Here is a 12977-nt window from a genome sequence, read left to right as displayed (position 1 = left end):
TCCTTTTAAGTCTGTAATTTTGCCACATAATTCTTATGGGGGCAGAAAATGTTAACTTCTGTTCAGGGTAATTTTACACACACCACAAAATTTTGCTTAGTGAACAAAGGGAATTTTTTACATAAGGTTAAATTGTCTTGTGAGCATAGGCGGAGTTAAGTAAATTAGTATTTGTTTGAAATTGATTGCATCAAATGCTTGCATGATTACTTGGACTGCATTCTTTTAACATTAACTTTTTAAGCTTTGCAAGTTGGTTAAAGTAATATTTCGTGGTTACAGAATGTGCTTAAGTTGAGCCTTGTAAACAGGGGGGTGCACTTGCAGCCATTGTCAGAAATTGTAGAACATTTTACACTAAGTAGATTGTGATTTCTTTGAGAGATGTGAGGATAACTTTTAAAACTGTAAGAGCAGGCAAAATTGATAATGTCACCAGTAGGCTGTTGAATGAAATCTACTTTCTGCTAAATACTGTTGAATGGCTTATGATTTGTATCATTTCTGAAATATTTAAAAGCCCACTTTTGTGGAAGTTAAGCCTTCAAAAAATGTGTAGAGTTAGTTGTACCTTTCTAAGTTTAGCAATGTTCTTTTGCAGCAGTGCTTAGGCAAATCCAAAGCAGACACCAATTGCTTATACCACGTAATTATTATGAAATGTTGATGACTAATGTTATTCATTGAAGCCATGTCCCTGAATTTCACTATGGATTAAACTGACACATTGAACGTTATCTGCAAAGATTTAAATAAAAATAAAATTACTTTGAGGCCAGGTGAACTAAATATATTAGCAAGTTATGTATTTTAATTTTAAAATTTCAAAGTGAGTGATGCGAGTTTCATATCTTCCTACCTATGGCCCAGGTAATTACTCAGACTTTAAAAAAAAATACAATAGTAAATTGCCAGCAATATGCCTGGCTTGTGATAAAATTATAGTTTTAAAACTATAATTTTCAGAAATATGCTTAAGCAAATCTGAAACCTGCTTGTCCCCTTCTTCGTTTCAATTTTTAAATATTTCTCAACCTAATTAAGAGGCTGGAGACTAATCCTAAATTTTAATTGTTATGAAAAGTATTTGTAGATGTATGATACGCATTTCATAAGGATAAAAAATATTGCTGTAAATTTTTACACCAAAGTGGTATTCCAGTAGTTAAGGCCTGGAAGTTTACCTGTATTTAAACTGTTACACCTGAATATGAATGTCTTCTGGAATTAAGCTTTCGGATGCTATGGGATAATCTCCTGAATATACGTGTGGGATTTTTTTGTTGATTGTTTTTGCTGTTAGTGGCCACTGTTTTTGTAGGATCAGAACACACTGTTGTGTGTATGCAACCAATTGCAGTAGTTAACTCAGCAACCTTATTCCCAGAGCAGTTTTCATCTAAGTGCTGGTGCAGTAAGAAGGAAGTAAACAAAAATCCAGGCTAGTTTCAAATTCCAGTAAAAGGCCAGGCAAATTGGTGGTAAAAAAAAAAAAAAAATTAGTAAAGATGAAAGAAAACCTTTCCCAATTTCTCAGCGGTCATGCAAACAATGAAGCTTAAGACAAAAACTAAATACCACAAACCCATCTACTCTTGAAAAAATAATTGAAATGTCTAATTTTTGTCACTGTTCCTGTTAAGCATCTAAAATTACAAGGTTCATGGCCTCTGACTTCAGTACAATTAATATTTGAACATGATATAATTAAAATTTTAATGTTACAGTCCTACCTGTTCCTGGAAGTGGGGAACTGAAATAAAATTTGTCAATCTCCTGCAGAATACGAACCTTAAGAATCTGGGAAAAGGGAAGCTTTGACAGTTTGGTAAACAAAGTGGCATATTTGTTTCAATAATAAAGAGTGGTTACAAAGATGAACACCATATAATGTTTAATTACTGATGTTTAGTTGACTGTCTTAGTCACTGTAGCTTTGTTTTGATTACACTTCTCTGAAACTTTCAATCATAATGTAAATGTCTTTTCAGTCAGGAGGCATATTAGTGGGAGCAGTGTGGTTTTTGTTCCTAGGCCTAACAGATTTGCATATACACAGACTGCATGTCACTTTTCTAGATGAAGAAAATGGGGAAAAAATTAGTAGTAACTTTACACTCAACAATAAATAGCGCTTCGCTCAGTCTAAGCATTCTGAAGCATGACATAAAGTGTTCGGAAACCAGTTAAACTACTTGTTTGCATAGCTTTAAGTAAAACCTGTTGTAATTACCTTTGAAAGACCCACAGTTTGACATTTTTTATTAAATACAGTTTCTGAATTGGCTCCAATTGAAGTCTGTGTCAGAACTCCCACTCGGTTCATTGGAAACCAAATTGGGCCAATAAATAGTATGAAATTGGAGAGTTGAACTTTACAGTACAGTATGTATTACATACATTTTTCCTCTCATGTTGACCAGAAATAGAAGGTAAACCTATAACAGTAAACCTCTTCCACCTGACAAGGGTAGATTTCGCCATAGTGCAGTATACATTTTTGTTTTATCTGATGAGGACAACTACAGCACATCTAGGACATTGGAAATAAGTGTGATGTAATAGCTGCTTTGTGTCTTAAGGAAGTAAAATCAGTGGTTGTACTTGTAAGAGTGTATGAATCACAGTTTTGAAGGAGCCACGAGTTCAGTCCTTCTGTCAGCTGGTCAATAAGAACTCAAAGTAGATTACAGCATTTCAGCAGTTCATTTGAAGAATGAAAAGTATCTTTTTTTGCTGGGAGTAGAAGCAGTTGGTAACAATGCTGTTAAGTTTTTATAGTATTTTTTTCATATTGCTATTAGTAGTTAGGATTTATTTTTTAGAAAGGCAGTAATGCACACTTGAGTGTTCGAAGGCACCTGAAATTTTGGCCTTAAGTGTCCTAATACACCACCTCTGGTATTAGGGTATTTTGATTAAACCACAGACTTATATATCAAGGATTACTGATGGGTTTTGGCATCCTAAAAATTAATTAATTAAAAAATACCATTTAATATGCAGAATAGTAGTATGAAAATAATGTAGCAAGACATATAATACTTCCAACTCACTGGAGAAGTACAGATATTCAGCACACCGCGTAACTCAGGGTCTCCTCTTGCAACTGTGAAATAGAACCCCCCATACAAACTCGCACCACTCTGAAAATTACAAATGTTAAATATTTATATGCCAGCGTCTCACTTATTCTGTGGAGAGGACTAAGTTACACTTTTTAGTTATGGTATGTTGTCCAGGCCTACAAAGTTAGGGCTCTATTAGTGCAATTAAATTACAGCAGCTCTCCCACTTATTAAAACTAAGAGGTTCTGTACAAAGAACAAGGCTCTGTACACTACCTAAACTTTTACTTAGTGAAGTTACTGTTGTGTTCAGCATCAGTTTTTTAGGGAAAAAAAAATGAGGCACTCCAAAACCAATACTATGTCAGTGCCCTTTGTTTATTTGGACACTAGTGAATGCAATTGCTTGATTTATGTGCACAAGTCCAGTTATTGTATAAATTAGGTTCATAATTGCACACATGCGAGGTGAAAAGTGTCACCAGGATTGAGTTAACAATTGAGATGAATGGGAGGGTAACCTCGCTTTCCTGGAGCTGTTGCCCAGTGTCTGCAGATTCAGAAAGACAATTCTTCTAGTTTTCTTGGCATATGTTCAGTTCATGTTTTAAAGGCTTTCTTGATGAATATAAGAACTGGATACTTTTATTTTTTACAAAAAGCTCATGTTCTGAAAAATCCGAGTGTCACAGCAACTAGATAAATACCTCAAGCAAGCTGTATTTGACATACAGACAGGGTTTTTGACACCACTGCCCTAGATAAAATTGTTTGAAAGGGACACAAAGTTGAAATATTGTTGAAGCCTCTGGTTGAGGTGCATTTGGGGCTTGATGGGGTGGCTGAGAATTTCATACAGATGACCACTAAAGTAACTTATCTGTTTAATAATTTTAAGCATAATACTAAGAAAGATGTAGGTTTTGGCTGCGGCCTATGAATCAGACTTCAGAATGTTTTAGTTTATTTTCTAGAATGGGTAACGTTGTCTGTTGACAAAAATGACTAATATTATTTGGGAATATATTTAATTGGAGTTTGTGGCTACTTTAAACTTGTGTGTAGCAGAAGTAGAATCTCAAACATCAAGCACAGTGAAACCACACTGCATTGATCATTAACAGATTACTCACAACACATTCTTCTGCACCTTAAAGGTAAAACACATGCTATTTGAAATGAGACTACAAAAATGAATGTGATATTTCTATAAAGGCTTTTATGCATACTGCATATTGCAAAAGACAAATTTTTCACAATTCAACACTGAGATTATCAATTTGAGTATCAATGGTTAAAGTTTTACAGTAATATAAATGTTCAGACACTAATCTCTTGGTATGGAGTGCAGTATGCAGTCAGACTAATATGATGCTATACTTTCTGTATATGTAAATCTGTTTATGGTGCCATATATTTGCCCTCAGTATCTCTCTCTCTCTAAAATGACTTTACATAGGAGAGTTTTACTGCCTTTTTTAGTAAGCTTACTAATGGCCATACACCTGAGTTAACTATAAGAGGAAATATATTCTCTGCATTGTTACATGAATTAGTAAAACCAGGAAATACATTCAAGAATTGGTAGTTTTTTCTCTCACACTATTAGGATTCTAATCATGTGAGAGAAGAGAGATGTTCTTTTGCTTTAGAACAGGGGTACGCAACCTATGGCATGCGTGCCAAGAGCTGATTTTCAATGACACTCACACTGCCCGGGTCCTGGCCACTGGTCCGAGGGGCTCTGCCTTTTAATTTAATTTTAAATGAAGTTTCTTAAACATTTAAAAAACCTTATTTACTTTACATACAACAATAGTTTAGTTCTGTATTATAGACTTATAGAAAGAGATCTGCTATAAACATTAAAATGTATTACTGGCACACAAAACCTTAAATTAGAGTGAATAAATGAAGACTCGGGACACCACTTCTGAAAGATTGCCGACCCCTGCTTTAGAAGCAGTAAATGTTACAAGACAAATTGAAAACATCTTATATCGGTTTTATAAAGCCTGAAAAATACCCATTGCCTTTCAGAATTGACCAACATACTGTAGAAATACAAGAACGCTTTTGAAATCCCTACTTCACAATTGCATACATGGTGTAATACGTGCATATAATAAACATGATGATTTCCTACAATTTGTCTCTTTTGAAATTAAGCCATAATGTGGTGGAGGTTTTTTTGTTTTTGGAGGGAGGGGAGAAGAGTAACAAACTGTTCTGCATTCTATTTCTGTTGCTACTAAGATTAATATGGGGAATTTAAGATAAAAATAGGGAAAATAAGCACCGCGGTATCTTCCACTCTCCCTTCTAAAATGGAGTAATATTGTATTGTTGGGTTGTTATGCCTTATCAGGAGAATAGTTTTGGCCAATTATCAACAGTTGTACATAATATATCACAACCCAAAGATGTCAAAGTAATTAGGACATGCCATGTAAGTTTTAAGCCTGAATCAAGGTTGTATTTTAGAAAATTGTCCTCTCCTGTGAAGTAATATCACATTGTAGGGATCTATCCTGTACTTCTGGGAAGTGGTAATTGTGTAGTGCACAATACAAATATTTTTAACTCATACCAATACCAGTACTAAACCAGTCAAAGTGTGAAAGTCAGTTGTCTTGTGCCTCTACTACATTTATTGAAAAATACAAGAATGTCTTCAAGAAATCCTAATCCTAACTTTCTTGTCTAAAAGTGTATAATTATTAGAAAATGAAAGGGCATACATTTTGAAAAAAAGCTTCAACCTTTAGGTCATGCAGTAATCTGAGGTCATCTTTTCTACTACATCTAATGAGTTTGTAGCGGACTAAGTGTAATAACTAGCTGACATCTCCCATGAAATTTCATGCTGAGTGTTTTGAGAAGTTGATGGCTTTATCAACTGCCTCACTTATTTTGACTATACAAAGTTGAAATGTAATGACAGTTGTTTCCTGTGATGGTCTGCTTCTGAGGAGTTTTTTAACCTAGTTGTAGCTTTGGGAGTTGGGGGTGGGGTGTAAATTTGTTAATTCTGCAACTATTCCTTGTTGGATGGTATTGGAAATGAATGTCATATTACTTAGTTGAGATTTCATTACTGTTTTGGAATAATTGGGGTTTCATGGCTTTGATAGGTGGGTGTGACACAGGCCCATTGGTGGTTCACTATTCTGTCAGCAATTCTTGGAAGGCCTGACATACTCACTGTACCTAACACACTGTTGTCATAATCTGTGTCTAACAGGTGTCATATAAGGTATCATATACGAACTGTAATATGCTGGTCTCGGAAATCATTGCATGGTATATGTATGGGTTGTGTACAAAAAGTCATAAATGTGTTGAAATTAAATCCTTAAAATGTGTTTGGCAAGCAGTGCATAAGACCAGTCTGACCTAGACAAAGGAATGTGTATTTGTTTCTCAGACCTGCCTGGGTATCAGGCAGAGACAGTGAAGGTATATTTACATATAAAGTAAACAAAGATATCAAGCTAAGACGTGGGGGAGAAAGCAGTATGGTATCTACACCACAGCAAGAGAGAGAAACTTTATTTCAAAGGTTTACTGGACTATAAGAAGAAGGGAAAGAACCCTATAGTTACCCTTTACCTGAGTCATCAAATAAACCAAACACTTTGAGCTCTGTGTGTTGGGGTTATGGCTAAAAAGCAGGCCGACCATGCTGAAAGGATTGTCATGAAAAAAACTTCATTGAACAAAAGATTCTAGTTTAAGTTTTGATTTAGTCTCAGGCTATGGCTACAGTAGATAGCTGCAACTGCACCACTGTAAGCGCTCTAATTTAACCGCCGTAGGCTGACAGGAGAGAGTTTGCCTGTCGACTTAATTAATCCATCCCCAATGAGTGGTGGTAGCTAAGTCGGTGGAAGAAGCTCTCCCATTGACAGAGCTGTCCACACCGCCGCTTTAATAGTTGTAACTTACGTAGCTCTGGGGGTGGCTTATTCACACCCCTGAGTGACTTATGTTAGACCGACATAAGCGGTAGTGTAGACATAGCCTCAGAAGTGTATTTTTACTTTTGTTTGGAATCATTTCTATCCTTATTTCTTTTAGTTGGTGTCACTTAAACCTATGTCCTTTTGTTAACAAACTTGTTTTACTTTTACTGTAAACTAACTCTGTGCTTTGATTTAAGTGTAGGGTTTGGCAACTCCACTTAATAATCTATGTACTGTCTCTTTAAAGGAACAGTGCACTTGTTAAGGTTTAGTGGGTGCTACAGTAAGGAGAGGCTGAACACTGCAGAGAAAAGCATCTATGAGGAACTTGAGAATTGGAGTTCACTGATTATTATCTTCTAGGCAAGGTTTGGACTTGCAGAGTCTTGAAGAGTTTGTTGGCAAGGCAGACAAGCTGGTGTGTCAGGAAGATGACACATTGCTTAGCTGCCCCAAAGCTCTCAGTTGCTGAGGCTGAGAGGGGTACACAGTGCCTCACACTTCGGGGAACCCCAGCAGATCATCAAAGCAAAGTATACGAAATAATGATTTTTTTGTAGCACCTCACATTCCAAGGTAGCAGAGACAGGTTCAAAAATTCTCTTTAGCTCGAACAGTTAAGATCTAAGTCTCTTCTCATTTGGTTGTGTTATTTGTATCACAGCTTTTAAATGTGCTTCTATTTTGTACTTTTTGCTACAATACTGGAAATTGTATATAAGCTTCTTAAAGAAGCACTGTCAAGTATGGTTTGTTCCACAGTTTAGGTTTCTGTGAGGGATGGGAAATAAGATTAGAGATGTCTTCATGAACAACTAAACAAAATTAAATTCAGTTTATTTTCTGTAGCACTGTTGGAAACCAACACATCACCATTTTACTAGTTCATTCAGAGTTATGAATCTAGAAATAAGAAATGGAATGCTAGCCACTCCAACGTAATGAGGGACTGTATCTTGGAAAGTAGTGACTTTGAAAAGGACGTAGGGGTCATAGTGGTTAAGCTTCCAGTGCTATACTGTTGCAAAGAGGACTAGTCTGTTCCTTGAATATATAAACAGGAGTAATAAATGGGAGGAGGGAGGTGAGTCTGATACTGGACTATTGTGTCTAGTTCTGGTGTCCACGTTTTTAAAAGGATATTGAATAATTTGAGGATGCAGGAAAGAGCCACAAAAATGATTTGAGGACTGGAGAAAATACTCTTATGGTAAGACTAAAAAGCTCCAAGAATTTAATTTATGAAAAAGATGATTTTGAGAGGTTGCTTGATTTCAGTGTATAAGTACCTTTATAGAGAGAAAATACCAGGTATTCAAGGGTTTTTGAATTTAGAAATAAAAAACACAACAGAAGCCAGTATCTGGAAGCTGAAGCCAGACATTCAAATTAGGCACAGATATTTAGCAATGAGGGTGATTAACTGTTGGAACAGAGTACTAAGAGAAATGGTGGATTCTCCATCTCTTGATGTCTCCAAATGAAGACTAGATGTTTTTCTGGAAGATATGCTTTAGCCAAATGCAAGTTATGCTTTAGACAAACCCAAGTCATTGAGATCAATATAGGGGTAATTGGGTGAAATGTGGCCTGTGATATGTCAGGCCAGGTCTACACTATAAATTAACATGGTTATAACTGCATTGCTAAGGGGCATGAAAAATCCACATCCTTGAGGAATGCAGTTGTATCAGCCTAGCCCCTGGTGTAAACAGCACTATGTCGACAGCAGGACTTCTCCCGGTGACATAGCTACTGTCTCTTGTGTGGATTGGGTGATCCCCAAACTTTTTACCTTGTTTGCCCCCTTACCCTTTTCTGTGCCCCCACCCCCCCGAGGCTGGGTGGCACTCCCTCCCTGACCCTCGGGGGGGGGGGGAGGGGGCCGGCCTGTGCCCCAGCTGTCCCTCCTCCCCCCTAACATTCCTTGGTGCTCCCCCAGGGGACACACCCCACAGTTTGGAGACCTCTGAACTACACCAATGGGAGAAGCTCTCCCGTTGGCACAGTTGCATCTTCACTGAAGCACCACAGTGGCGTAGCTGCACCACCACAGCTGCACTGCTGCAGTGTTTTAAGTGTAGATCTACTCAGACTAGGTGCTCCTAATGCTTCTGGCATTAAACTTTAGAAAGCTATGAAAGAATGCAGTAGATTCTTGCCTAATTATCTCCTGTTGGGGTATAATGAAGTATTTCTCTAAAACATTGGTTTTCAACCTGTGGTTCTGCAGACTCTTTAAGATTTTCAAGGGGCTCTACCTCCATTCCAAATGTTTTAGGGGTCTGCAAAAGAAAAAAGGTTGAAAACCACTGCTCTAAAGTGAAGTATATCTTTTGCCAGTAATAGTAGGCACTGAGGCTGGGCTTGCTTTTTCATGTGATTCTTGAACTAAATAACATCTAGTTTGGCACTTCTGAGCACGGCTGTGTGCCTCTATATTTGTCTGCTCTAGATTCAAATTTGGTAATTTATGCTTTTTTCTTAATCATGTAATTTGGCTTACACCAATAAATGTCAAAGATCAGTTGCTTATTAACCATATAAAAATACATCAACTCCTATGCAAATTCTTGAACTGAAATACAGCTGGTAAGGCCAAAACCTTTGTTAGTCCTGATACTGGTAGTAAGTCAGGTCACTATGTAAACAGACTGGAGAAGGTTATTTCTTTTTACACATTTAATGGAAATTAAATTTGGATTTTCTAAAAGTAAATAAGAAAATTAAAAAGAGAAGGCATTATGATCTGGAAGTATGAGCACAGGGTTGAGAATTCTAATCCTAGCTCTGCTGCTGACTTCTTGTTTGCGACAGTGGGCAATGTGTTTAACCTTTTTGTCTTTTTTTCTCATCTGTAAAATATGGATAACGATTTACGACAAAAGGGTGTTGGGGGAGGGGGTGAATGTACAGTGCTTTGAGCACGTAAACTACTATGTACATGCTAATCATTTTTATTTATAATACCAATGTTTTCAGAATCGTAAATCACTTCCTGAGCTTGTTCAGGTCAGTAGAAAAATATATTTGTGTGTCTGAGAGCAGGAATAGAGTATTTGATTTAAAATGTTTGTTAGAATAATATGTAATTGGATTAAGAATCCAAAACTACTACAGCATGAAAAAGATAAGTGAAATTGCCATTTAAGCACAAATATTTCTGCAAAAACTTGGACCTGGAATTTTGATATTTTAAAGCTATGGATCTCTGTGTTATAAAATATTACTGTACCAAGCTGCAGCTAAGAATTCTATATGGCTGTGGAGCTACAAGCACTTAGTCAGCTTTTTTTTTTAAGAACTAAAAATGGAGTTAAGGACATTGAAGACTTAAATCCAGACTGAGTGTGCTAAATAAAGCCTATGAGTGAGGAACATAATTTGTCATTTTATATGGTAATATGGGGGTGCTTTATGGACAAAACTCTTGCCCCAGTAAATTTTCAGTATAAATCAGACAAAAGAGGCATATGGCACACAAATAAGATAATTTGGACTTGCACAAATATGTTGGTTCCAGGTGTTACGTTTCTTTTAGTTTTGTAAATAAAAGTTAATGTGTTTGAGTATAGGAATGGTGAAGGATGAAGCAATAGTGATTTTGTAGGAAGTGCTTGGAGGAGATGATCTAGGAAGCTTGGAACACAAGAGGGGGAGTGTTAACGTGTAGAGGCCTGTATGGAAAAAAGTCACATGTGAGAGGGAAGAGGAAGGAGGAGTTAATAGAGCACAGAATATGAATAGGGAAGTAGTGAGAAATAAGGACAGCTCAGAATGAACATCCTCATGCAGAGTCTGAATGTGAGGATGAGGAGTTTAAACTTGCTTTGGAATGAGCTGATAAGCAGCAGAGGGAATTTGAGCAAGTAGGAATATAACAAAAGCATCAGACAGGGAAGTTGATTTTAGCCTCATGGTTAGTGTGTGTGGATTAGAGAGGGAAGAGAGGAGGTTGCAGTAGTCATATGATAAAGATAAAAACATAGCCCAATATTTTTACATTGGGACTGGAGTGGAAATGGTGGATTTTTGGGAATGTTCAAGAGGGAGATGTAGCAAGATTTGATAAGAGGTAAAGATGCGGGGAGAAGTTGAAGATGATGAGAGCTTGAGTGACTGTGCGGTTGTCAACCTATAAGAGAGTAAAGAGGCTTCTGGTTTTTAACATTTAATTTGAAGAAATATTGAGGAGGATCTGGAGTCTCATCAGTCATAAAGGTGGTAACTGCAGCCATAAGAGCAGGTAAGCTTACCCATGAGGCAAGTGTGGTGAAACAAAAGGAGATGCTGCTGATAGGCTGTGAAGGCACCAAGGGAAAATAGAGTAGCCATTGAAGGCTCGTTGGCCATGCAAGAGAACAGTGTGTGAAGTCATGCGAGCACTTGAAGGAGAGCTTCTCAATGTGATGAGGGTTATAAATATTTGTTTAGACTATTAAAATAGTTCAAGAAGGAAATGCAAGGAGCATAGATCCTGGGTGTGTTCCTCCTTACCTCTGGCATTGTCAGAAGAACATTTTATGACTGTTCCTCCTTTGTCCCAAAGGTCAGCTCCTCAGCTGCTTCCTGCCTTTGGCTGAGATGCACCTTCTCACCTATTTTTCCTGCATCTTGGCCTAAATCTAAATACATGGAGAAGATCACTGGAAGAAAAGGCACAAGTACCCTGATTGCAACTCACCACCACTGACTGCCCTTTGTTGTAGGGTCTGTTTGTACCTTGTGCTCCAAATCATTGCAGATCTAGCTCAAATGCAGGCTCTGCTTCAAGATGATGGCAACATGTTATCTTGGTATGCTCCAGGGCCTGTACCTATCCTGTATCCCCAGTGCAGATAGTGCTTGAGCATACTGAAGACTGGAGGAAAATGACAACCTACCGGAATTGTTGAGGAAGTAGGATGCAAAGGAGATGGGTGGCCCTGGTTTCTATTTCAGAACACTCACTTATCACAGAAGGGAGATTTTCTGCCTACGTGGCAGGTGACTGAATAAGGTTTATGCCACCTGCCTACTCTCCTCCTGAAAGGATCCATGTCCTCCACCTGGAAGAAGCTTCTAGAAGTCCTTTAGGATTCTCCCCTCACCCACTTCTGCTTGGTTGGTGTCCTCCACTGCAGGAGCCACACACATCCTTTGACTTTCTGCAGGAAATACCTGAAGATGCTGAAATGGTTTGGATCTAGATAACATGTGCTTGCCTACCATTTTGTCATCTGAATTCCTGTTTGATGTCTTGAATAACTTGGGTCTTCAGGACCACTTGAAGGACAAAAAATAAAAAAAAATTGCAGGAAGAATTAACACTGCAGGAAGAATTAACACTGCTTACCTTCTACATGGGTGAGGAAGGGAAGAAAAATAAGAGAAAATTCCTCTTCCACACCCCTCTGTGGGGGTAGAATCAGACTTCCATTTCTGAAGCAGATTTGGCTATGCTCTAGAAATTTTAGAAGCTTTATAGTGGAATTTGTCCTTGAAGGACACCTGGTTAGCAGACCCTAAGGACGACTGCATTGTGAGCGAGAGTAGTGTCACTCTCAAGGATCTTTCAGACAGGAAAATGGATGGAGCAATTAGGAAAAATCTTTGGTTTAGAGGGAGCTCAAATTGCATCAGCCAACATCTTTCATTTCTATAGCTACTATGAAAGGATTTTGGATTTTCAAGCTGGCAAATAAAGTCAGCAGGAGTTTAATGTAAATCAGTAGGGAAAAATCTGTCTAAATGCAGTTTGCTGCCTCCACAGACATGTCAGCATAAGTACACAGAGCGCTGGTAGCCAGCATGAAATACCTCAGATGCATCAAGAGTAATGCCCTATTGAAGGAAGCAGTCTATCTCGTATGATGTGTGAATGTTCTGGGCTGACTGATTGGGTCCATCGGGGGACACTGTTCCGTGACACTGTTCCATGGATGATCTCCCAACTTCCACAGCC

General features: G+C 37.8%; 1 protein-coding gene across 4 annotated transcripts in view; it reads left to right on the top strand.

Annotated features, from left to right (window-relative positions):
- Window positions 1–12977, top strand: part of FOXK2 (forkhead box K2) — a 119557-nt gene that overhangs the window by 49816 nt on the left and 56764 nt on the right. The gene's annotated exons all lie outside the window — the stretch shown is intronic.

The sequence above is a fragment of the Mauremys mutica genome, chromosome 12 (assembly GCF_020497125.1).
Source record: "Mauremys mutica isolate MM-2020 ecotype Southern chromosome 12, ASM2049712v1, whole genome shotgun sequence".
Taxonomy (NCBI): Eukaryota; Metazoa; Chordata; order Testudines; family Geoemydidae; genus Mauremys; species Mauremys mutica.
This window is presented reverse-complemented; position numbering and strand designations above follow the sequence as displayed.